Source organism: Cololabis saira, chromosome 10 (assembly GCF_033807715.1).
Source record: "Cololabis saira isolate AMF1-May2022 chromosome 10, fColSai1.1, whole genome shotgun sequence".
In the NCBI taxonomy this organism is placed as follows: domain Eukaryota; kingdom Metazoa; phylum Chordata; class Actinopteri; order Beloniformes; family Belonidae; genus Cololabis; species Cololabis saira.
This window is the reverse complement of record NC_084596.1, coordinates 2,060,478-2,087,636: the sequence shown is the minus strand read 5'-3', so window position 1 is coordinate 2,087,636 and position 27,159 is coordinate 2,060,478. Positions and strand designations below refer to the sequence as shown.

The 27,159-nt window shown below is 42.0% G+C and overlaps 1 long non-coding RNA gene and 6 other non-coding genes across 7 annotated transcripts in view; 3 read left to right on the top strand and 4 right to left on the bottom strand.

Moving 5' to 3' along the window:
* Window positions 1–2,195, bottom strand: part of LOC133452310 (uncharacterized) — a 56,316-nt gene extending 54,121 nt beyond the window's left edge. The window contains exons 1-2 of the long non-coding RNA XR_009783246.1: window positions 2,028–2,195; window positions 1,864–1,904 (exon numbers count right to left, since the gene is read on the bottom strand). This is a non-coding gene — a long non-coding RNA (uncharacterized LOC133452310). The remainder of the gene's footprint in view (window positions 1–1,863; window positions 1,905–2,027) is intronic.
* Window positions 2,196–19,505: 17,310 nt separating this feature from the next.
* On the bottom strand, window positions 19,506–19,578 carry trnak-uuu (transfer RNA lysine (anticodon UUU)). The gene has a single exon. It is a non-coding gene; the product is annotated as a tRNA-Lys (tRNA).
* Window positions 19,579–19,977: 399 nt separating this feature from the next.
* On the bottom strand, window positions 19,978–20,059 carry trnas-uga (transfer RNA serine (anticodon UGA)). The gene has a single exon. It is a non-coding gene; the product is annotated as a tRNA-Ser (tRNA).
* Window positions 20,060–21,872: 1,813 nt separating this feature from the next.
* On the top strand, window positions 21,873–21,946 carry trnat-ugu (transfer RNA threonine (anticodon UGU)). Its single transcript has one exon. It is a non-coding gene; the product is annotated as a tRNA-Thr (tRNA).
* A 640-nt stretch (window positions 21,947–22,586) lies between these two features.
* On the top strand, window positions 22,587–22,662 carry trnag-acc (transfer RNA glycine (anticodon ACC)). The gene has a single exon. It is a non-coding gene; the product is annotated as a tRNA-Gly (tRNA).
* Window positions 22,663–23,342: 680 nt separating this feature from the next.
* On the bottom strand, window positions 23,343–23,415 carry trnak-uuu (transfer RNA lysine (anticodon UUU)). The gene has a single exon. It is a non-coding gene; the product is annotated as a tRNA-Lys (tRNA).
* A 3,431-nt stretch (window positions 23,416–26,846) lies between these two features.
* trnat-ugu (transfer RNA threonine (anticodon UGU)) lies at window positions 26,847–26,920 on the top strand. Its single transcript has one exon. It is a non-coding gene; the product is annotated as a tRNA-Thr (tRNA).
* The last annotated feature ends 239 nt before the right edge of the window (window positions 26,921–27,159 follow it).

The window sequence follows — 27,159 nt, the reverse complement described above, 5'->3', positions numbered from 1 at the left end:
CCCTGAGATGCTAGATGATTCAGCACTACATTAATGAAACTGACCTGAATTGATCAGAAGGCTTTGTAAAAAGGGGAGATTTGTGCTGAGAATTAAGACCATTTTTAAAATGTGATTTAGTGTCAGAAGCAGAGCCAGGAGCCAGTAGCGATGAGGGGATTGCTCCTGTCAGTATGGAAGGAACAGGTGAGCTGTTGTAACAAAGTGTGTGACGAAGCAAGCATTAGTTCCAATATAACCACTTTCTATGCCCAAACAATAGTAGTGACCCGTTATATTTTTTATCATTAAAAGTAAGATAGTAAATACACAAAGCCCACAACTGAAAGGGAATAGGATGAAAGTAATATGAAATAAGCCTGCATATTTTGCTGTTGAAAATATCTTAATTGGTTAAGTCAAAAACTTTGACCCAGAAGAAACTTGAGGCATTCATGCTCATGTGCACTGAGACAGAGATTCTCATGTCTTTGGACAATGATACTGTATTAAACAAAGTCACAGAGACCAGTGCACTGCTCAGGCGTTTATTGATGGTTTAGAGTTGGCCATGTTTCTTTGAAACTACTGTTATGCTGAGGAAAAAAAGATAATGGCATCATTAGAAAGTTATGTTAACAGTGCAATAATTATTTTATTATTTTTTCATAGGGATTAGATATCTATGAACACTAATCTGCTTGCTATTTGATATTGCAGAAAAAGGACATTCTGATGTTGTAAAGAATAGTGTTGGAGATTTTCCCTTTAACTCATGTTCTCATTTGTGAAATCTAAGTTGTGACAGATCTGTTTCCATGCAGAGGAAAAAGAGATATCAGTGTTGTGTTGAAATAAATCTACATTGTGAAGCAACTCTTACTTGCACTGAATTATTTTAGAAAAATACACAGAATTACAAGGCTTTACAGAACAGTGCGCTATTGTATACTTAACATGTAAGGTTATAATTACATGATTTTAATAATAATAGGTCGTGATCTAAAGTGGGCCGGTCTGAGGCATGAAACTCCAGGGCTGAAAATGAGTCCCACTCCGGCCCTGCTCAGGCCCTAATTAGTCCAGACAGAGGCTCACATTTTGTAAATGCAGCCCTGGCCGAAGTAGAAGAAGATAGAGTCCAGTGTTTTAGTTCCGGGGATTTAGAGTCTGGCTCTTGACAGGTGGCCATGGATCCCAGCAGGAAAGCCAAGATCGCTGCTATCGCTCCGTTGGAACTCCTGGGAGCCATGCCGTTCGGACCGAACAATGAGGGAGTATAGGCGACGGGAGCCGACTTTCAGAGTCCACACACACACACACACACACACACACACACACACACACACACACACACACACACACACACACACACACACACACACACACACACACACACTTACTTGCTCGGGTCGGATAATTGCAGTGGTCTTGATAGACCTGTTGTACGTGTTCTTGTCTTTATGTCAGATTCCAAATGTATTTCAGAGTTGCAGCTGATGCCCCACCCGCCTCACTTCTATCACTTTCACTTTCTTTATTCACAAAATAAATATATCAATAAAAATGAGCTTTATACAACGATGAGAAAAATCTCTGTAGGCTTCTTTCTTGTTGCTGCTGGGAGTTTCTAATAATAAAATAAGACAAGAAAGCAGGACTCCAGTTTCAGAAATGGGGGGGTTGAATCGGAGCCCTTTAAAAAGAAATGTCCGTAAAATTGTGGACTGTTATCGTGTTTCATAAACTCGAGAGAGAAGATCGCAGGAATATCAGGTTTGAGCTGTGCGTCAATGACGGATTGTTTTTTGTAAGGAAAAAAAAACCCACTAAATCAAAAAAATACGGTATCCGAAGATTAAAAGTAAATGATCTTGGACTTACAAGACGCTTCAAGATGGGGGCGACGGTTGGATTTTCCGGAACTGAAATAAGAGAAAACATGTCGGCTTTTAATTAAAACACTAACAATTTCTACATGAGATTACATACACAAGCATTTAATCATTCCGCATGTTTTAAAGTTTGTTTTATGGAAGTTTCCTCACCAGAAGCCCGTCGAAGAAGGTCGCCGTCGACGAGTTGTGTAACACGGGAGACGCGGGTCCGAACACAGACTGATTTATAACAATGAAGTATAAGTAAACGCAGAATTAAGTGTCTGGAAAAAAACTATAGTTCTAGTTAGTTCCCACTAAGTTCACAAGATAGAGGCTGAAACGCACTGGAGTGGAAAGAGGAGGAGTTTGCAGTTTGTTCAGAGTTCATGGAGAGGAGGTCCAGATCAGTGGCGTATAGCCAGAAAAGAGACATTGGGTGTGCACCAGCAAAGACTGGGTGTGCCAAATTTATTTTCAACAAATCTGGATGTTACACCTCCACAAACATTCAAAAGCATGTATACCCAACATTATTAATAGTACAAAACATATCCACAAGTTGTGTGTGCTCTCATCAGTTATAAAAAACATATCCATATTTGAGAGTATATGACATGCTCTAAAATCAATAATATATAATAAGTATGATGATATATATATATATATATATATATATATATATATATATATATATATATATATATATATATATATATATTAATTAATTAATTAATAATTAATAAAATAACCACCACACTTTATGCGTGTCCTAAAAAAACATTACAAAAACATAACCACACACACACATTGCTGACCGAAGAAACAAACAATAACACTCATGCGCTCTGAGCCATAACGTATCCTATCAACAAAACGTAACATGATCAACAAAGCTATTTAACCATAGGTTTAACATTCATCACATATGATTATGTAACAGGTTGGCTGATGGTTTTATATTGCAAATCAAAGCAGCAGAGTAAAAGACAACCATATTTATGAAGTGCCGTGAAGGACATAATTCTGAATTATCATTCATAAACATATGAAATCCAACCCTTTTACACACTATACTGAAAACCTCTCACACTCACTTGTGAAATCCCTCATACACACAGGTGAAATGCTCTTATACATACAACTGTAAATGTATCCACTCACATAACTGAAATGTGCTCACAGATACTACTGAAACGCTTACACCAGGGGTCTCAAACTCCACAAAAAAAACGTTGCTAAAAAAATCAAAACTTCTCAAATGTCATTACTAGCAGTTATTTAGTAGCATCTCCCAAAACCTCACAGCGCAGCATGTGCGTAAAGGAGCCGTGGTGTCCCTTGAATTTTCCTTCAATTTAACATTTAAGTTTAAGTGTGTGTGTTTTTTTAATATCTCCGCTGGACACAGAAGTCGCCTTTGCTCAAGATGCCACTTTATACATAAAGACTGATACTGCGCTGCAATGCGGGCTAAAGTCCTGCTGTGGCACGCTGTGCTGTTTTGAGCGTTGTTTTTTGTGCGTTCCGGGACCTGTGCTCTTCGCACCTGCGCATCATATGTATTTCGGCACCAGTGCCGAAATACATCCACTCCTCTTTCCACTCCAGTGCGTTTCAGCCTCTATCTTATGAACTTAGTGGGAACTAACTAGAACTATAGTTTTTTTCCAGACACTTGGTTCTGCATTTACTTATACTTCATTGTTATAAATCCGTCTGTGTTCGGACCCGCGTCTCCCGTGTTAAACAACTCGTCGACGACGACCTTCTCCGAATAGCTTTTGGTGAGGAAACTTCCATAAAATAAAATTTTAAAATTGCGGAATGATTAAATGTTTGTGTATTTAATCTTAATTTAATAAGCCGACATGTTTTCTCTTATTTCAGTTCCGCAAAATCCAACCGTCGCTCTCATCTTGAAGCGTCATGTTCATCAGCAGCACCATGTCTTGTAAGTCCAAGATAATTTACTTTTAATCTTCGGATACCATTATTTGTATTTTTTTGTGGGTTTTTCTCACAAAAAACAAGCCGTCATTGACGCACAGCTCAAACCCGACATTCCTGCGATCTTCTCTCTCAAGTTTATGAAACACGATAACAGTCCACAATTTACGGACATTTCTTCTTCAAGGGCTCCGATTCAACCGCCTATCTCTGAAACTGAAGTTGTGCTTTCTTGTCTCCTCAGTGGCACCGGGGGTGGATGAGATTCGCCCTGAGTACCTCAAGTCTCTGGATGTCGTAGGGCTGTCTTGGCTGACACGCCTCTGCGACATTGCATGGAGGAAGGGGACAGTACCGCTGGAGTGGCAAACCGGGGTGATGGTCCCTCTGTTTAAAAAGGGGGACCGGAGAGTGTGTTCCAACTACAGGGGGATCACACTTCTCAGCCTCCCCGGGAAAGTCTACTCCAGGGTACTGGAGAGGAGATTACGGCCGATAGTCGAACCTCGGATTCAGGAGGAACAATGCGGTTTTCGTCCCGGTCGTGGAACACTGGACCAGCTCTATACCCTCCGCAGGGTGCTCGAGGGTTCATGGGAATTTGCCCAACCAGTCTACATGTGCTTTGTGGATCTGGAGAAGGCGTTTGACCGTGTCCCACGTGCCATTCTGTGGGGGGTGCTGAGTGAGTATGGAGTCCGGGGCCCTCTATTAAGGCTGTCCAGTCTCTATGTGATCGGAGCAGGAGTTTGGTTCGCATTGCCGGCAGTAAGTCAGACTTGTTCCCGGTGCATGTTGGACTCCGGCAGTCACCGAACAGGACTGTCACCGGTCCTGTTCATAATTTTTTTATGGACAGGATTTCTAGGCGCAGCCAGGGGCCGGAGGGGATCCGGTTTGGGAACCACAGGATTTCGTCTCTGCTTTTTGCGGATGATGTTGTCCTGTTGGCTTCATCGGACCGGGACCTCCAGCATGTGCTGGGGCGGTTTGAGGCCGAGTGCGACGCGGCAGGGATGAGAATAAGCACCTCCAAAACCGAGGCCATGGTTCTCCACCGGGAAAGGGTGGCGTGCCTTCTCCGGGTGGGTGGAGAAGTCCTGCCTCAGGTGGAGGAGTTCAACTTTTATGTCCACTAGAGGGCAAATGAATGCATTGAAATGCAATAATGTATGTGTCCACTAAAGGGCGAATAAGTCATTTTAATGCAGTAAATTTTATGTCCACTAGAGGGCAAATAAATGCATTTTCATGCAGTAACTTTTATGTCCACTAGAGAGCAAATAAGTAATTTTAATGCAGTAACTTTTATGTCCACTAGAGGACAAATAAATGCATTTTTATGCAGTAATTTATGTGTCCACTAAAGGGCGAATAAGTCATTTTAATGCAGTAACTTTTATGTCCACTAGAGGACAAATAAATGCATTTTTATGCAGTAATTAATACATCAACTAGAGGTTCAAATAAGTAATTTTAATCAGTAACTTTTATGTCAACTAGAGGGCAAATGAATGCAGTAGCTTATATGTCCACTAGGTGGCAAATAAATAATTTTAATGGAGTAATATATATGTCCACTAGTGGGCAAATAAGTAATTTTAATGCAGTAAAATGTTCAATAGAGGGCAAATAAATGCATTTTAATGCAGTAATCTATGTGTCCACTAGAGGGCAAATGAATGCATTTAAATACAGTAATTTATGTGTCCACTAGAGGGAAAATAAATGCATTTAAATGCAGTAATCTATGTGTCCACTAGAGGGCAAATGAATGCATTTAAATGCAGTAATGTATGTGTCCACTAGAGGGCAAATAAATGCATTTAAATGCAGTAATGTATGTGTCCACTAGAGGGCAAATAAATGCATTTAAATGCAGTAACTTTAATGTCCAATAGAGGGCAAATGAATGTATTTAAATGCAGTAATGTATGTGTCCACTAGAGGGCAAAGAAATCATTTAAATGCAGTAATTTATATGTCCACTAGAGGGCACATAAATGCATTTAAATGCGGTAATTTATGTGTCCACTAGAGGGCAAATAAATGTATTTTGATGCAGTAACTTGTATGTCCACTAGAGGGCAGATAAATTGATTTAAATGCAGTATTTTATATGTCCACTAGACGGAAAATAAATGCATTTAAATGCAGTAATTTATGTGTCCACTAGAGAGCAAATAAATGCATTTAAATGCAGTAATTCATGTGTCCACTAGAGGGCAGATAAATGCATTTAAATGCAGTAATTTATATTTCCACTAGAGGGCAAATAAGTAATTTTAATGCAATAAAATGTATGTCCACTAGAGGGCAGATAAGAAATTTAAATGCAGTAACTTCTTTGTCCACTAGAGGGCAAATAAATGCATTTAAATGCAGTAACTTGTATGTCCACTAGAGGGATAATAAATGCATTTAAATACAGTAATTTATGTGTCCACTAGAGGGCAAATAAATGCATTTAAATGCAGTAATTTAAATGTCCATTTGAGGGCAAATAAATTCATTTAAATGAAGTGATTCATGTGTCCACTAGCGGGCAAATAAATGCATTTAAATGCAGTAACTTATATGTCGACTAGAGGGCAAATAAATGTATTTAAATGCAGTAATTCATGTGTCCACTAGAGGGCAAATCGATGCATTTAAATGCAGTAATTTATGTGTCCACTAGAGGGTAAATAAATGCATTTAAATGCAGTAATTCATGTGTCCACTAGAGGGCGAATAAATGTATTTAAATGCAGTAATTTATATGTCCATTTGAGGGCAAATAAATGTATTTAAATGCAGTAACTTGTATGTCCACTAGAGGGCAAATAAATGCATTCAAATGCAGTCATTTATATGTCCACTAGAGGCAAAATGAAGTCATTTAAATGCAGTAACGTATATGTTCACTAGAGGGCAAATAAATGCATTTAAATTCAGTAATTTATGTGTCCACTAGAGGGCAAATAAATGCATTTAAATAAGTAACTTATTTGTCCACTAGAGGGCAAATAAATTCATTTAAATGCAGTGATTTAAATGTCCATTTGAGGGCAAATAAAGTAATTTAAATGCAGTAAATTATGTGTCCACTAGAGGGCAAATGAATGCATTTAAATAAGTAACTTATGTGTCCACTAGAGGGCAAATAAATTCATTTAAATGCAGTGATTTAAATGTCCATTTGAGGGCAAGTAAATGTATTTAAATGCAGTAATTCATGTGTCCACTAGAGGGCAAATAAATGCATTTAAATGCAGTAACTTGTATGTCCACTAGAGGGCAAATAAATGCATTCAAATGCAGTCATTTATGTGTCCACTAAAGGACAAATACATTCATTTAAATGCAGTAATTTTTATGTCCACTAGAGGGCAAATAAATGCATTTAAATGCAGTAACTTTTATGTCCACAAGAGTGCAAATAAATGTATTTAAATGCAGTAATTCCTGTGTCCACTAGAGGGCAAATAAATGCATTTAAATGCAGTAATTTATATGTCCACTAGAGGGCAAATAAATGCATTTAAATGCAGTAATTTATATCTCCACTAGAGGGCAAATAAGTAATTTTAATGCAATAAAATGTATGTCCACTAGAGGGCAGATAAGAAATTTAAATGCAGTAACTTCTTTGTCCACTAGAGGGCAAATAAATGCATTTAAATGCAGTAACTTGTATGTCCACTAGAGGGCAAATAAATGCATTTAAATTCAGTAATTTATGTGTCCACTAGAGGGCAAATAAATGCATTTAAATAAGTAACTTATTTGTCCACTGGAGGGCAAATAAATTCATTTAAATGCAGTGATTTAAATGTCCATTTGAGGGCAAATAAAGTAATTTAAATGCAGTAAATTATGTGTCCACTAGAGGGCAAATAAATGTATTTAAATGCAGTAATTTATATGTCCATTTGAGGGCAAGTAAATGTATTTAAATGCAGTAAGTCATGTGTCCACTAGAGGGCAAATAAATGCATTTAAATGCAGTAACTTGTATGTCCACCAGAGGGCAAATAAATGCATTCGAATGCAGTCATTTATGTGTCCACTAGAGGGCAAATGAATGCATTTAAATACAGTAATGTATGTGTCCACTAGAGGACAAATACATTCATTTAAATGCAGTAACTTTTATGTCCACTAGAGGGCAAATAAATGCATTTAAATGCAGTAACTTTTATGTCCACAAGAGGGCAAATAAATGTATTTAAATGCAGTAATTTATGTGTCCACTAAAGGGCAAATTATTGCATTTTGATGCAGTAATTTATGTGTCCACTAGAGGGAACATAAATGTATTTAAATGCAGTAAATCATGTTTCCACTAGAGGGCAAATGCAAATGCATTCAAATGCAGTAATTTATATGTCCACTAGAGGGCAAATAAATGCATTTAAATGCAGTAATCTATGTGTCCACTAGAGGGCAAATAAATGCATTTAAATGCAGTAATCTATGTGTCCACTAGAGGGCAAATGAATGCATTTAAATACAGTAATGTATGTGTCCACTAGAGGGCAAATAAATGCATTTAAATGCAGTAATGTATGTGTCCACTAGAGGGCAAATAAATGCATTTAAATGCAGTAATGTATGTGTCCACTAGAGCAGGGGTTCTTAACCTTTCTGACCTTGGGGCCCAATTTTTTCAGTACAGAGTGGCCCGGGGCCCATTAAATATTAAAATTGTATAGCAGGGGTATATATATTTTTTTTTTTTTTTTTTTTTTTATTAAATATATATACCGGTATATATATTATGTGGGTGTATATATATTCAAGTAGCCTCATAGTTGTATCAACATCTGCATCTGACTGTTATAGTAAATAAAGTACATACATATTTTTTTCTCTTAAAAATAAAATTGATTTTATTTTATTTTTCAAATGCTATCTTATTTTATTTCTCTACCAGCAGTTTGAATTTCCCCTTTTCTTTGTTAATTGTCTCAACACATTTTTATAATAAATGAATATAAACACATTTTAGCAATTGAACAGTTTTGCAGTTTTTCTTTTTTCCCCTTAATCTTATGCCCCCACTTTCTGCCGTTCAGTGAGAGAACTGAGCTCTAATTTCTCCTGTCAGGACTTTAAATCTGGGCTGGATGGTGTCAGGTTCTCATACGTGAAGGTGCTGGTGAACCTGGAACGATATTTAGTTTTAATTATGTTCATTGTGGAGAAAGCTGCCTCACAGCTGTATCTGGACTCAAACATGGGTGTTTTAAGATTTTATTTATTTAAGATATTAAATTAATCAGTTGTCAGGACTCAGCGTGTCGGGCTTCATCCGAGCCCCTGCGAGCCTGCAGCTCTCCGCGCTGCAGCCCAGTCACTTTCCGATGCTTTTGCAACAACAGTCCAGTCCAGCAGACACTTCAGCCCACGCATCTACCATCCTTCAGCAGTAACGACGGAGCCCTCGGCCTCGCGCTCGGGCGGCAGCGGGCTTCGCGGCCGCGGGGATGCGTCGGCTCCCGCTCAGTCCGGCGGTTCCTCCGGCTCTCCGGCCCGCCTCCCCCGGGAGTCTCGTCTCCTTCTCGGCAGCGAGCCCCAGGCCTCGCCGTCCGCCCCAGGTGTCCCACGACGGAGCCGCCGCCGGGCAATCACGCCCCCCTTCCCCCTTCTCATGGTGACTTCAATTACGTCCGCCTTAAGCCTGAATTATGGTTCCGCGTAAATCGACGCAGAGCCTACGGCGTAGAATCCCTGATCCTGGTGGATCTAAACCTACTCTGTGCAAAATAAATGATTTTTTCTGTAAATACACACCATTTCTCTTACTATTACACGTACAGCTAGCTCAGTGTCTTCTCCTCATTTGGTCGGGAGTTACTATGCAGTCCCGCGGCCCTCGCGGCCCACACTTACAAAACTGAATTTTTTTGGCGGCCCACTAGATGGCGCTCGCGGCCCAACGTTGGGCCGCGGCCCTATGGTTAAGAATCACTGCACTAGAGGACAAATAAATGCATTTAAATGCAGTAATGTATGTGTCCACTAGAGGGCAAATAAATGCATTTAAATGCAGTAATCTATGTGTCCACTAGAGGGCAAATAAATGCAATTAAAACAGTAATCTATGTGTCCACTAGAGGGCAAATGAATGCATTTAAATGCAGTAATGTATGTGTCCACTAGAGGGCAAATAAATGCATCTAAATGCAGTAACTTTTCTGTCCAACAGAGGGCAAATACGTCATTTTAATGCAGTAATGTATGTGTCCACTAGAGGACAAATAAATGCATTTAAATGCAGTGATTTATGTGTCCACTAGAGGGCAAATAAATGCATTTAAATGCAGTATTTTATATGTCCACTAGACGGAAAATAAATGCATTTAAATGCAGTAATTTATGTGTCCACTAGAGGGCAAATAAATGCATTTAAATGCAGTAATTCATTTGTCCACTAGAGGGCAAATAAATGCATTTAAATGCAGTGATTTATATGTCCACTAGAGGGCAAATAAATGCATTTAAATTGAGTAATTTATATCTCCACTAGAGGGCAGATAAGAAATTTAAATGCAGTAACTTCTTTGTCCACTAAAGGGCAAATAAATGCATTTAAATGCAGTAACTTGTATGTCCACTAGAGGGCAAATAAATGCATTTAAATTCAGTAATTTATGTGTCCACTAGAGGGCAAATAAATGCATTTAAATAAGTAACTTATTTGTCCACTAGAGGGCAAATGAATTCATTTAAATGCAGTGATTTAAATGTCCATTTGAGGGCAAATAAAGTAATTTAAATGCAGTAAATTATGTGTCCACTAGAGGGCAAATAAATGTATTTAAATGCAGTCATTTATATGTCCATTTGAAGGCAAATAAATGCATTTAAATGCAGTAAATTATGTGTCCACTAGAGGGCAAATAAATGCATTTAAATAAGTAACTTATGTGTCCACTAGAGGGCAAATAAATTCATTTAAATGCAGTAATTTATGTGTCCACTAGAGGGCAAATAAATGCATCTAAATGCAGTAACTTTTCTGTCCAACAGAGGGCAAATACGTCATTTTAATGCAGTAATGTATGTGTCCACTAGAGGACAAATAAATGCATTTAAATGCAGTGATTTATGTGTCCACTAGAGGGCAAATAAATGCATTTAAATGCAGTATTTTATATGTCCACTAGACGGAAAATAAATGCATTTAAATGCAGTAATTTATGTGTCCACTAGAGGGCAAATAAATGCATTTAAATGCAGTAATTCATTTGTCCACTAGAGGGCAAATAAATGCATTTAAATGCAGTGATTTATATGTCCACTAGAGGGCAAATAAATGCATTTAAATTGAGTAATTTATATCTCCACTAGAGGGCAGATAAGAAATTTAAATGCAGTAACTTCTTTGTCCACTAAAGGACAAATAAATGCATTTAAATGCAGTAACTTGTATGTCCACTAGAGGGCAAATAAATGCATTTAAATTCAGTAATTTATGTGTCCACTAGAGGGCAAATAAATGCATTTAAATAAGTAACTTATTTGTCCACTAGAGGGCAAATAAATTCATTTAAATGCAGTGATTTAAATGTCCATTTGAGGGCAAATAAAGTAATTTAAATGCAGTAAATTATGTGTCCACTAGAGGGCAAATAAATGTATTTAAATGCAGTCATTTATATGTCCATTTGAGGGCAAATAAATGCATTTAAATGCAGTAAATTATGTGTCCACTAGAGGGCAAATAAATGTATTTAAATGCAGTAATTCATGTGTCCACTAGAGGGCAAATAAATGTATTTAAATGCAGTAATTTATATGTCCATTTGAGGGCAAATAAATGCATTTAAATGCAGTAACTTGTATGTCCACTAGAGCGCAAATAAATGCATTCAAATGCAGTCATTTACTGTATATGTCCACTAGAGGCAAAATGAAGTCATTTAAATGCAGTAACGTATATGTTCACTAGAGTTTTCAATTCAATTTCATTTTATTATCCCGCGGAGGGGAAATTTGCTTCACAGGGGGGGAATAAAACCAAGAAACATAAAACATAAAAGGCACAAAAACACAGAGCACAAAAACACAGCTAGGACACAGCACACAAAGTACACACAAATACCCTGGGGGGGACTGAGGATGTAGTGTGGAGAGTGGGGAGTGGAACAGCTGTTCATTTTAGGGCAAATAAATGCATTTAAATTCAGTAATTTATGTGTCCACTAGAGGGCAAATAAATGCATTTAAATAAGTAACTTATTTGTCCACTAGAGGGCAAATAAATTCATTTAAATGCAGTGATTTAAATGTCCATTTGAGGGCAAATAAAGTAATTTAAATGCAGTAAATTATGTGTCCACTAGAGGGCAAATAAATGTATTTAAATGCAGTAATTTATATGTCCATTTGAGGGCAAATAAATGCATTTAAATGCAGTAAATTATGTGTCCACTAGAGGGCAAATAAATGCATTTAAATAAGTAACTTATGTGTCCACTCAACACAGTCTCACTCCCAGCGCGTCAAAAACCGACGCTTGGTCAGGGCCCTTAGGCGTCAGTTTCTGACGCACAAGGTCGCCCTCAGCGTCATGCACCGACGCAGCGGGCTCTCAACAGATTCTAATGTAACCCGGCGGCGTCGCTTCAAGCCGCTCACAGCATCAATCCCATTGGATAAGTGAGGACCGGCCGCGTCGCTTCCAGCCGCTGGGCGCATCAGTCCCCCATTGGATAATGGAGGATCGGACACACGGAAGTATTCTAATTACTGTCCGTTTTGACGTTAACGGCGATTTTCACAATGATATCTGTAACATTTCTTAAGGCAGAAACACAACATTAGTGGGTTAATTTCCTGCACATCAATGTTCATGTTTTTCCCTTCATTCTGAGAAATAAAGAGTTGTTTTACGCTGAGAGCATCATGACAGCCAATAAGAATCCTGGAAAAAACATCAACAAATGACACGTGTAACTTCCAGGCTGATTTATGGTTCCGCGTTACACCAACGCAGAGCCTACGGCGTAGGGTACGCTCTGCGTCGATTTAACGTGGACCATAATTCAGGCTTTATTCTAAAGGATGCAGCGGCAAAATGTTGCAAGGATGTCTTTGTGGTTTCCATTCGGAGCTATAAATCTGTTTTTTCCTAATCTGCAGGTCAACATATGAGACGTAAAATGGTTTTACTGACACCGTGCTGTCGCTGCTGCTCTCCTGGGCTGCGGCGGAGACGTGCCGGGGGACGTGCTGCTTCGGCGGGGGCTCCGGAGACCCGAGCCCGGGCAGCAGAGCCTCCAGACCCCCGAGCACCATGGGCAGCACCCCGGGGCAGCACCCAGGGGAGATGGGCGCACCCCGCCGGGGCGCAGCAGCAGGACGCGCAGCCGCGGATTGCGAGCGCCTCCAGCGCTGCCAGCGCTGGAGGATGCTCCGGCGCGCACTGCTCCGGCTCGGGGAGACGCATCCCCATCCAGCCCGCAAACGACACCCGGGACTGCCGGGGGATAGAGTGCAGGCTGCCGCTGAGGATCGGAGCCAAGCCCCGGGGAAGGTCCTGCGTCGGGGACGGCTGTGCCCCGGAGGAGGAGAGCGCGCCCCCGGACCCGGTGCGCAGAGGCGATTCTAGGGGGCCCCTCAAACCAGCATTCATCACCGTTATGTTATAATAAACTGACACCAACGAAAACGTTATGAAATTTTGTTTTTCATTCCAAATGTTTTTCTTTACCTTCGGCTGAGCTGAATCGGCTCCATTTAAAACTTCCAGAATGAACGTTAAATTCTGTGCACACGACACTGTGTGTAGTTTTTTTTTTTTTTGACACTGTGTACAGGTGGATGATCCGTGATCATGGGAATGACGACATGGGGGCCCTTGAGGGAGGTTTCTTACTGGTGTTGTGCGACTCGGGTAGCTTGGCTGATTAGTTATTCAAGGCTATTAATGAATATTATTAATAATTATTAATAATTAATAAAGTTGACTATTTATCAAATCATATTATCAAAATGATAATTCTCGGGGCACCACCACCGGGCCTTACTCCGATGGAATTCGATAACTAAAACAGCAGAAAATCAGTCTCATATGATTTTTGAATTATCCTGCAGAACAGCAAATCTTACAGAATAACAGTGAAGGCGTGATATCCGAACACTGGGCTCTGCTTAAACAAATCAACTTGTGACCAAATCTTGCATGAAATAACACAACCACTCATTAAGAATCAATCAGAATTTATTTACATACGGGTATCAAAAGGGATGTAAATAAATACCCGAATAAATCTGATGGCACACGACATTATTATAAAACCATTAACTAACAAGAAAAACAACAATCAATAAAATGAAACATAAACGTTAAATGCATGGAATGAAAAAAAAAAAAAGAAATCAAGCAATAATAACGAAGATACAGAACATCTACAGTTCAAACGGGGCTCCTGTGGTCTTTTAAAGATGGACGCGCCCTCTGGGCCACGTGCAATCGGACCGGATGGCGAACGCAGCATTTAAAACGTGCCTACGGCAGAAAACAACGACTACCAAATAATCAAACATGATAATGATAACAATGATGATGTAATCTCAGCTCTGAACACAGATTTAGCTCTGTAACACTCTTAAGTTACTGATAACCCAGGTCTCACAATCTCACACACAGTTCTGAACACTCTTAAATCCTACTGATCACTGCTACGCAGGCTCACGTCTCCTCTGGGATCCGGAATCGGGTGCCTGCGGGTTTTGTCGACTGGGTTCGCGGTCCTGCTGGGACCAAAACGGAGGCTCACATGCATTCCTAGGTGCGGCGGGGGACCGGTCTCTCCTGCCGTGCTTCCCTCTCTGCGCCGGTCGCCGACGCGCGGCCGTCCGGGCCCCGGGAGAGCTCACGCCGGGCGAGACGCCGGCCGTCCGTCCCCGATCCCCTGCGCGGTTCGCAGACAGGGGCTCGGAGCGGGGAGGGGGGGGTCAGTCTGAGAGATCAGTCGCAGCTGTGTCCCGATCTGATGCCGGGAGCTCGTGGGCATCCGAAGCTCGGATCTGCAGAAACTTAAAGAGGAACAGAGTTTAGTGAGAAATCGGAGCCTCCCGGGGGACCGCGGCTTCAACGGCCGGACCCCGCAGGGCCCGGTCCGGTGCGGGCCTCCTGCCTCCCCCCAGCCCGGGGAGAGAGAGAGGAGATGGGATCCTTTGGCCTGGAGCCAAAGATCCAGCGCCGATGAGATGAAGTTGAGAAGAGAGAGAAAAGGAGCAGCGGCAGGGGTTTTGATCCTACGCGCGCTGCGGTGACGTCATCGGTGCCTCGTTTGTGATTGGATGCGCGCCGCTTGTAGGCGCCGCCCCATCCCACAAGGCATGCTGGGATTGTAGTTCATGGCACGGTTGCCATTTTAGGAGGCACATTTAAACCGGTTTCAGGCTTGGGGGGTTGACTATGGTTTCAAAGTTTTCTTCTGTTCAAAGGGGCAGCACCCCCCCCTCCGAGGCCTGGTTTACTGGGTTTTGCTGTCCTGCTTTGATCTGCCATGCAGCGGGGGTCGTAAACGGACTATCTCGAGCCCGGCCGAGATAACCAGAAGTTAGCAGCAGGGGGTTATAAAACTGACTTCAGGAAGAAGGGCCGAGTCTGGCCTTACTGGACTTCATAATCACATTGATAAATGCCCTATGTTTGTTTAAGGAGGGAGGTGTGGTCATTGTGGTTACACATTTTGAGATCTGTGGAGTAAAAACAGCCTTCAAAATACTTTTTTATTCCTCAATACCCCTGACAGGAAACACCTTTGTTTATAGTAATAATTAAAAAATAATAATAATATTTTTTTTTTTTTTTTCATCCCCTGATCAGACAGACATTAGTTTGGTGCAGATCAGACCTGTACTTTTCGATGGGCGGGGCTTTGAAACGTCACCTTTTCCAACATTCGAACGGACAACGTTGCCACAATATTTGACCAAACCAAGTAAAACTCGACCTGTGGCCTCCATATGGGGCTTAGATTGGGCTTGCCAAGTCTCAACTCTGTGAACCCTCTGCAATGCCAACTAGCTCTGTGGAAGTCGTACAGCCACGGGACAAAAAGATCCTAGCAAAGGGCCTTCTGCATTGCAACATAGTCAAAAATCAGTCTCCCAGCTCAAAGCGTTAGTGAATTATTCAAAAAACATTTCAAAGGCCCGAAAAAGGCACCACACACGGTGACCTTTGGCACTTCCAAAGGTCGCACGGGTCTGGACTTTGGCACAGGGGATGAGAGTCACCTCCTGATACAGAGTCTAGAATTTCAGTCTCGTAGCTCAAAGCATTAGTGAACTATGCAAAAAAAGACACGAAATAGTCTTTGCAGACCGAAAAGCGTGACCTTTGACACTTCCGAAGGTCACACAGATCTGAAAATCCGCACAGTGGATGAAAGTCACCTCCTGATACATAATCTAGAATTTCAGTGTCTTAGCTCAAAGCGTTAGGGAACTATGCAAAAAAAGACACGAAATAGTCTTTTCAGGCCGAAAAGCAACAGACGCGGTGAACTTTGATACTTCCGAATGTCACATGATGATGATGAAGATGATCATGATGATGATGAAGATGATCATGATGATGATGATGATGATGAAGATTATCATGATGATCATGATGAAGATGATCATGATGATGATGATGATGATGATGAAGATGATCATAATGATGATGATGAAGATGATGATGAAGATGATCATAATGATGATGATGAAGATGATCATAATGATGATGAAGATGATCATGATGATGAAGATGAAGATGATGATGAAGATGAAGATGATCATGATGATGAAGATGAAGATGATCATGATGAAGATGAAGATGATCATGATGAAGATGATCATGATGATGAAGATGAAGATGATCATGATGATGATGATGAAGATGATGATGATGATGAAGATGATCATGATATTGAAGATGATGAAGATGAACATGATGATGATGATGATGAAGATGATGATGATGAAGATGATCATGATGATGATGATGAAGATGATGATGATGATGATGATGATGAAGATGATCAAAATGATGATGATGATGAAGATGATCATAATGATGATGATGAAGATGATGATGATGAAGATGAAGATGATCATGATATTGGTGATGATGAAGATGAAGATGATGATGATGATGATGATGAAGATGATGATGAAGATGATCATGATGATGATGATGATGATGATGATGATGATGATGAAGATGATGATGAAGATGATGATGAAGATAATCATGATGATGATGATGATGATGATGAAGATGATCATGATGATGATGATGATGAAGATGATCATGATGATGATGACGATGATCATGAAGATGAAGATGAAGATGAAGATGAAGATGAAGATGATCATGATGATGATGACGATGATGATGATGAGTCGGCCAGGAACTGCGCGGCTCTGTCGGACACACGCACCGGCAGGGGTGCAGCTTGTGAACAGGCAAGGCAGGCAACTGCTTGGGGCCCCGAGTTGTTGGGGGGCCCATAAGGCCCCCCCCCAAAAAAAAAAAAAAAAAAAAAAATATTATTATTATTTTTTAATTATTACTATAAACAAAGGTGTTTCCTGTCAGGGGTATTGAGGAATAAAAAAGTATTTTGAAGGCTGTTTTTACTCCACAGATCTCAAAATGTGGTAACCGCAATGACCACACCTCCCTCCTTAAACAAACATAGGGCATTTATCAATGACATCTCAGTAGCCAGTAAGAAACCTCCCTCAAGGGCCCCCATGTCGTCATTCCCATGATCACGGATCATCCACCTGTACACAGTGTCAAAAAAAAAAAAAAAAACTACACACAGTGTCGTGTGCACAGAATTTAACGTTCATTCTGGAAGTTTTAAATGGAGCCGATTCAGCTCAGCCGAAGGTAAAGAAAAACATTTGGAATAAAAAACAAAATTTCATAACGTTTTTGTTGGTGTCAGTTTATTATAACATAACGGTGATGAATGCTGGTTTGAGGGGCCCCCTAGAAATTTTTGCCTAGGGCCCCAACAGACCCTAGAATCGCCTCTGCGCACCGGGTCCGGGGGCGCGCTCTCCTCCTCCGGGGCACAGCCGTCCCCGACGCAGGACCTTCCCCGGGGCTTGGCTCCGATCCTCAGCGGCAGCCTGCACTCTATCCCCCGGCAGTCCCGGGTGTCGTTTGCGGGCTGGATGGGGATGGATATGCGTCTCCCCGAGCCGGAGCAGTGCGCACCGGAGCGCCTCCAGCGCCGGCAGCGCTGGAGGCGCTCGCAATCCGCGGCTGCGCGTCCTGCTGCTGCGCCCCGGCGGGGTGCGCCCATCTCCCCTGGGTGCTGCCCCGGGGTGCGGCCCATGGTGCTCGGGGGTCTGGAGGCTCTGCTGCCCGGGCTCGGGTCTCCGGAGCCCCCGCCGAAGCAGCACGTCCCCCGGCACGTCTCCGCCGCAGCCCAGGAGAGCAGCAGCGACAGCATGGTGTCAGTAAAACCATTTTACGTCTCATATGTTGACCTGCAGATTAGGAAAAAACAGATTTATAGCTCCGAATGGGAACCACAAAGACATCCTTGCAACATTTTGCCCCTGCATCCTTTAGAATAAAGCCTGAATTATGGTCCGCGTTAAATCGACGCAGAGCGTACCGTAGGCTCTGCGTTGGTGTAACGCGGAACCATAAATCAGCCTGGAAGTTACACGTGTCATTTGTTGATGTTTTTTCCAGGATTCTGATTGGCTGTCATGATGCTCTCAGCGTAAAACAACTCTTTATTTCTCAGAATGAAGGGAAAAACATGAACATTGATGTGCAGGAAATTAACCCACTAATGTTGTGTTTCTGCCTTAAGAAATGTTACAGATATCATTGTGAAAATCGCCGTTAACGTCAAAACGGACAGTAATTAGAATACTTCCGTGTGTCCGATCCTCCGTTATCCAATGGGGGACTGATGCGCCCAGCTGCTGGAAGCGACGCGGCCGGTCCTCACTTATCCAATGGGATTGATGCTGTGAGCGGCTTGAAGCGACGCCGCCGGGTTACATTAGAATCTGTTGAGAGCCCGCTGCGTCGGTGCATGACGCTGAGGGCGACCTTGTGCGTCAGAAACTGACGCCTAAGGGCCCTGACCAAGCGTCGGTTTTTGACGCGCTGGGAGTGAGACTGTGTTGACAAATGTTAGATTTCATCTATTAAACCAATGATTTATTTCAGCCGGCGGTAATGCTTCAAAGAGCTGCAGGTTTCTCCCCAGGACGACGGCAGCTTGACCCAGCGATCACGTCGTGAGCTGCTGGTGCGCCCGGGGCCGGCGGCTCTTCTGATCCCCGAAACATCGGATCAAGTTTCTTAACAGGCGTTATTTGGATAAACTTAGCCCAGGGTGGGGATCCAAATTCTGATACAGCCTGTGTGTCCTCTTCTAATATAATACATCCATGGTTCTCTTATCCTTCGCCGTTTGTTTACTTTCGTCACTTCCGTTTCTCTTCTCGTGCACTGATTCGCTACCTGAACAGCCAATCACAGTGAGCTGTTTGACCGACGGCCGATGCAACATGTCGAATCGGCTGAAAAGGTCCCAACGGGCGCCCGACCTGTGGCGACGTGCAGGACACACCGAGGAAACTAGCCCAACCGACGCGGCCCAACGGCCGATTTTCGGCTTGGTGTGTCAGCGCCTTTACAGTCAGGAATTGTGGTCATCAGATAATCACCTGAACAGGGACTTGAACCCTGGACCCTCAGATTAAAAATCTGATGCTCTTCCAGCTGAGCTACTCAGGTCATATTTGGTGTGTTTTCTTTCCTCTTTTCTTCACGTTTTTACAGATATAAGGCATTTCAGAGGTTTTGAAAAGTCCTGGAGGAACTTTCAGTGGTTGTTCCTCTTAAACATGACAGGAGGTGCTGCTCAATTCTGCTTTAAACTTTGCAGGTTCGGTTCCTGGCTATCGTGACTGTGAACGTCTTTATATCTTACCAAGCTTAGTAGACGGCCTTCTAAGGGCCCGCCTGCTGAATAACAGAAGAGTGGTTCTTCATGATCACACCTAACTTAATGTAGGCTGATGTTACCTATTAATGCATGCTGGGGATAACACAAAAAAACCTCTGATTAGTTTTGAAAGACATTTTAGTCAATTGTTAACAACGGCAAGTCTTCTTGCATGTTCAAACATTAACCGTTGTTGGCAGGATTTGAACCTGCGCGGGGAATCCCCAATGGATTTCAAGTCCATCGCCTTAACCACTCGGCCACAACAACTTGTCACATGCTTGAACATTTGGCTGAAATAAATGTGTGTTTGTTTGAATTAGAAACATTAGTATGAGGTTTGTTCCCGTACTTATCTCACAGCTAACCTGCCGGGACCAATTTTGTTGTGAACTATTGATCACGCATGTACCCACACCCACACTCAATGTGAATAATCTTTAAACTTTATGGTGAATGAAAACTGCCTGATCAGCTCTATTTTATAAAGCAGATTTTTGCATGAATAAAATAAGAATAACAAGAAAATAACACAACAAATGTTGAAGCACAACAGCCATGAAGACCATTTCTACAAGTGTTTGAACCAGCAATTTTAAATGTCTCATACCTGTTTAGATGTTTTTGTATAAGATTAAGGAAGAAGAACAACAGCAGAGGGCGCTGTTGCTACATTTGCTAACGTGCACAATTCAGAGGCGTCCTGGATAGTTTTGCGCCCTGGGTGAACTGTCCAACAATCAGATAAATCAATCACTGTGTGAGAGGAGAAGGTGAAGACTTGATTCAAACATGTGGAAGAATCCTTTCCTCAGCCCTAGTGGCCTAATGGATAAGGCACTGGCCTCCTAAACCAGGGATTGTGGATTCCAGTCCCACCTAGGGTGGCAATGTTTAAAATTGCTCAATGCAAGACTGAGTTAATATCTTCAGATCCTGATTTCAATACAGCAAGATTTGCACTTTCATTCAATTGTTACTGATTGAACCTCAGAAGTTGTTTTTTTTAACTTACTATGTCTGTTGTTTCGATTGTCAAACAAACTTGACACCTTTGGACATTTTAATGCCTTTTATATATTTAATTTCGTTGATGAATTGTCTCTTTCTAGGTCATGGTCTCTGCAGGGTCTCATACAGTATGTAGAGTTATACAAGATACAATAATACTAGATACAAATACAAGAAGAGTTGGATGAGTGCCCCACCTTGTGGCACAGGGGAATAACAGCAAAGTATTGAAGTCATAACTGACTAAAAGGAGAGGAACCAGACATTACCCCGCTCTAAAGCAGTCCACATCTCTTAGAAGAACTTTAAGAATTGAATGTTTGAATTAAGTTTGGTTAAGAAACCTTCAATGTGATTTTCTTGTCTTATGAAGCTACATGTTTTTTCTCCATTTCACCACCATGGTTGAACTATCAATGTCTTTAAAAAATGTTGTTTTTTGTGCTTTGTAAATGATATCAGGTGCTTTATTATAAGACATGGGTTATGGTCCAGCAGCTTCCGCTGTGCCACTCTGCTGTACAACCAGGTTGTGACTCAGACACACAATCCCTGACTTTGGGGGAGGCTCTTTCCCTTTTGACCACTGGGACCAAATCTGTCAGACACCACGTAGAGAAATACACATTTGCTCATGAAGAATTGCAGTGCCTCACCTTGTGGCACAAGTGAAGATAAAACTGACATAAAGCTGACAACAATATAATTGATATTATTGGTATAATTGATCACATACTGGCAGAATTGAAGCCTGAATTATAATTCTGGTTCCAGCAAAAATCAGACCAGCTTAACGTCTTGAGTTATTCAAATCTAATGACAACATCAGATCTTTGCTGGAACACACAAGACCTGCTTTAACTGAACCCTTTTCAGGGCAGGTAACCATATATGGTAAGTATAAAAGTTACCATCCTTCATAGCTCTGTTACTTCACATAAAGCCAGGACAGTAGTGGAACAGGTTTGTGTACTAAATATATCACAGTGAGGTGAAATAAAGCTGCTCCAGAGGTAGAATGAACTTGTTGTGTCAACAGGGTTTTTATACCAAGTTGCAGACGTGTGTTGAGGGCCCTGTGGCTTAGTTGGTCAAAGCATCTGTCTTGTAAACAGGAGATCCTGGGTTCAAATCCCAGCAGAGCCTTTAAACTCATGAAGACAAAGGTAAGGATGTAACTCTTGTAATGTTTAAAACCATGTACTTTGTGGAAAAAAAGTATCCAATTCCTGGGTTTTCCACACGGTTGGATAAAGTCCTCTCCTCCGTTAGGGAGGAAACTGTTTGTCAACAATTACAATGTTTCTCAGTGTAGTAAGTTCTTTATGTGACATTTCCTAAGCATTAGAAAGCAAACTGAACTCTCATCACATTTAACAGCCCTCATGAATATTGAGGTGATTATTGGTCATCAGTGAACAGTCGTTGGCTGACCGTCACTGCCAGGGTTCTTGAGAAAGCTTTGATCCAGTCAGGAGTGGGTACAAAGAGAGAGATCTGTTCATTCAAATGCCAATGACAGTTGTCATTATCAAACCTCTCCAAGTCTGTGGTCTCTTTCTAAGAGGATGCTGTTTCCACATGTCTAACTGAATATACCTGCAAACATGAAGACGGTAATCTAGAAGTTGTTGTATAAGCTGAGGGACAAATGGAGGTAAGTAGCTTGTGATATTGGAGAAACCATCATCAAATAGTTACTTTCCCTGACATGGAGACTGCTCATCTGGTCGTAATGCTGGAAAACTGTGACGTCTCATTCAGCAGTTTCTGGTTCTTTCCTGCAGCGTTGGTGGTGTAGTGGTCACTCAGCATGGCTGCTTACCAAGCAGTTGACCTGGGTTTGATTCCCAGCCATCGCAGCAAACATGAGGGTGTTAAGAGTTCTCTTAACGCTGGGGGAAAGTTAGCAGTCTTTATGAAAATGAACTCAAACAGTCAACACGTATGTCTACATGGACAACAATACTCTGATCAGAATCACATAAAAGGTGTTTGTGTTTTGTTGAAGTGGAGATAGCAGCTGGGTTTCAGCTAAACATGTGGTGAAGTACCAGGAGAATGCTAGAGACAGACAGGTGGGAGGTGGACGGGTCCAGCATCTCCTGGTGCCGGAGGAGACGATGATGGAGCAGTAGCAAAACCATGAATGAGGTGGAAGATGAGACCTCCATCTATCTGGATCTCCTTCTGCCTGAAGCCTGTTCTTCTTCCTCCCTGATCGGACATCTCTCACATTGTTCTGCTGCAGCTTGTTCTCCGGCTTCCTCCTCCTTATCTTCAATCTGGACTTTCAGTAGTTTTTGTCCTGGCTCAGAGTGAACAAGTCCCACTTTGCTGCCATTAACATTGTTACATTATTGTTTGGAAACATGCAGGTCCCTCGGATTAAGAGTCTGATGCTCGACATCTGAGATACCGAGGTCTTGCATGAGAACTTTGTTTCTGTCTTTCCTCCATTCGTTTTTTTAATAGTTTAAGATGAATATTGAAAATGATCATGTCATTACTTAACAGTCAGAAACAGCTGTCAGCAGATAATCACCTGAACAGGGACTTGAACCCTGGACCCTCAGATTAAAAGTCTGATGCTCTTCCAGCTGAGCTACTCAGGTCACATTTGGAGTGTTTTGTTACTTCTTTTTCTTCATGTTTTTTCAAATACAAGGCATTCCAGAGGTTTTGAAAAGTCCTGGAGGAACTTTCAGTGGTTGTTCCTCTTAAACATGACAGGAAATGCAGAAAGGAATCACCTCCACTGCTGTTCTGGTCACTGAGATTGATTTTACTGGGTGAGACTGGTGACATCATCAATGACATCACATGTCTTTGATGACAGTCCAGGGTTTGATGAAAGAGTTCGTATTTATAACAATGTATCTGAAGCATGTAATTGATTTGTTGTTATCAAATGTAGCAACAGCACCCTCTGCTGTTTATATTGAAACGTAAACATTTTGCTTAAAGGTATTGTGACATCATTTTTAACATGCTTTTAACACTATTAAAAGTCTTGGCCAACATCCCTCAAATGTGTCTAAAAGAGTGTAACAAGAAAAACTTTACTCTAGTACTCTTTTTCTGGCTTTTTATTACAGTGTTTTTTTGCGCCGTGAAAAATGCTTCCTTTCCCCCCTTTCCTGTCAATCATTGCTCCGCTCCTCCTCCAAACCTCGTCCTCCTCCAGCCATACGCTCACAGCGGCGTCGGAGCGACAGGCGAAGCATGCACGGAAAAGCAGGAGGGCGAACCACAGCAAACAATCATAAAAATAAAGGCATGCAAGCAGCACTGTCCCCTTATCTTAAGTCCAGTCAGTGGCCGCGGGTCTTCTTAGCAGTTTTCCTCCGGTGATTAGAACAAAAAAGGCTCTAAACTCCGTGTTAAGCCTCATTTATGGTTCCGCGTTAAATCGACGCAGAGCCTACGCCGTAGGGTCAGCGTCGCCGCGTAACCCTACGCCGTAGTCTCTGCGTCGGTGTAACGCGGAACCATAAATCAGCCTTTATGGTGCGCTGGAGAGGAGAGGAGGCAGGGAGCTGGGTGGAGGGGGCGGTGATTTAGCGGATCGTTACGTAACGATCCGCCACCAAACCACATGCGCCGTTTTTGCATAGTTATGCGGAAAATCCCAGAAAGCACACAATACACTGAATGTTAAAAGTTTGTTGTTTTTTGGGTGTAATTGATGTCAAGACACCCAACAAAACACAAAAAATCAAGAAAAATTTGTTTTTCATGTCACAATCCCTTTAACATTCTGCAGTGTACAACATAATCTCAGGTATCTGAGACTCTATGGAAACCATCCCAATCTCACGCGCAGTAACATCAGAAATTATAACCGATGTTGTAGTTTGTTAAGGATCTGGGGCCTAAAAGGGGCCTAAAAGAGTGTGTAGGATTCAAACTAAAAGTGTACGTGCGCTCAAAAGCCGAAAATGGCGTGCGCACAAAAAAAATCCTGATTTATAAAACCGTGCCATCTGCGCGTAATGTTCGCTTTATAAATCACAGTCCAGCTGGAATGTTGCGCACGTGTATTCGCCTCATACCCCGCCCGCTACACGCCCACTTTATACCATGAATGGTCAATGCAAACTACTTGATGACTGTATTTGCATATGAATGAACCTGCTGAGCATGCACAGCGCCACCTGCAGTCTGTTTCTGCTGTGTCAGGATGAATGAGACGTGTTTCCAGCCACCGTGCCACTAAATTTCACGGAGACTGAGATCAAGATGTTGTGGATGAGGTGGAGGCAGGAAAACCACATTATTTGGTGGTCACAGTAGTGGCATCACTAACAAAAAGAAAGCGAGTGAGTGGCAGCACGTCGTTGCTGCTGTAAACGCCGTTGTCGTGCCAAAAAGTGATTGTCTGCCAGAATCTGATTTCTGGCCGTGGGAGCGCACAGCAGCCCGTTGAGCGATAGCGCTAAAACGTCAGATTTTCAGATTATGAAGCTCAATCCCTGTCCAAGTACACCTGACCTGTCCACTAACACCTACCCTGTCCAATAACAGGTAACCTGTCCAATAACAGCTGACCTGTCCAATAACAGCTAACCTGTCCAATAACAGCTAACCTGTCCAATAACACCTGACCTGTCCACTAACACCTACCCTGTCCAATAACACCTGATCTGTCCAATAACAGCTGACCTGTCCAATAACAGCTGACCTGTCCAATAACAGCTGACCTGTCCAATAACAGCTAACCTGTCCAATAACACCTGACCTGTCCAATAACAGCTAACCTGTCCAATAACAGCTAACCTGTCCAATAACAACTAACCTGTCCAATAACAGCTAACCTGTCCAATAACAGCTAACCTGTCCAATAACAGCTAACCTGTCCAATAACAGCTAACCTGTCCAATAACACATGACCTGTCCAATAACAGCTAACCGGTCCAATAACACCTGACCTGTCCAATAACAGCTAACCTGTCCAATAACAACTAACCTGTCCAATAACAGCTAACCTGTCCAATAACAGCTAACCTGTCCAATAACAGCTAACCTGTCCAATAACAGTTAACCTGTCCAATAACACCTGACCTGTCCAATAACACCTGACCTGTCCAATAACAGCTAACCTGTCCAATAACACATGACCTGTCCAATAACAACTAACCTGTCCAATAACAGCTAACCTGTCCAATAACAGCTAACCTGTCCAATAACAGCTAACCTGTCCAATAACAGTTAACCTGTCCAATAACACCTGACCTGTCCAATAACACTTGACCTGTCCAATAACAGCTAACCTGTCCAATAACACCTACCCTGTCCAATAACAACTAACCTGTCCAATAACACCTACCCTGTCCAATAACAGCTAACCTGTCCAATAACACCTGACCTGTCCAATAACAGCTAACCACATAGGATCTTTGCTGGAACACACAAGACCTTTCTTAAAGGAGCTTGAGGCAGGATTGAGGCAGGATTTATGAAAAAAATTCGTATACGTTTTAAGTTTTCTAGTAATAAGGTCAGATGAAGCGTTCCAAACCAAAAAGAATGAGCCCTCTAGTGTATCTCTCCTTTGCCTTGAACAGGCTGTGAGCTGCAAAATGTGCTGCAATTGTGGGGCCGAATTTCCCGCGCCGTCCTGCGGATGTGACGTCACATGACGCTGCATGCGCATTCTCCCCGTTCTCCCGTGCCGGCTACGCTGTTGGCTGCAGTACCCCCGACGGCCGTCGTGGTGAAGGGTGGCGCTAATGAGTCTCATTTCTTAAAAAGAGCCTCATGCTCCTTTAACTGAAACCTTTTTCGGGGCAGGTAACCATTTATGGTAACTGTATACCTAGATACTAAGCTTATTTGCAGGAATTCTTAACAGAAAAAAAAAGAAAAGAAATAGCATTGTTTCACCTCGTTCATAGCTCTGTTACTTCACATAAAGCCAAGACAGTAGTGGAACAGGTTTGTGTACTAAATATATCACAGTGAGGTGAAATAAAGCTGCGCCAGAGGTAGAATGAACTTGTTGTGTCAACAGGGTTTTTATAACAAGTTGAAGATGTGTGTTGAGGGCCCTGTGGCTTAGTTGGTCAAAGCATCTGTCTTGTAAACAGAAGATCCTGGGTTCAAATCCCAGCAGAGCCTTTAATCTCATGAAGACAAAGGTACGGATGTAACTCCTGTTTAAAACCACATCAAAGAGTTACTTTCCCTGACATGACTGCTCACCTTCTCATGTGGCTGGAAAACTGTGACGTCTCATTCAGCTGTTTCAGGTACTTTCCTGCAGCGTTGTTGGTATAGCAGTCAACATGGCTGCTTGCCAAGCAGTTGACCTGGGTTTGATTCCCAGCCAATGCAAGAAACATGAGGTCTTCATGAGT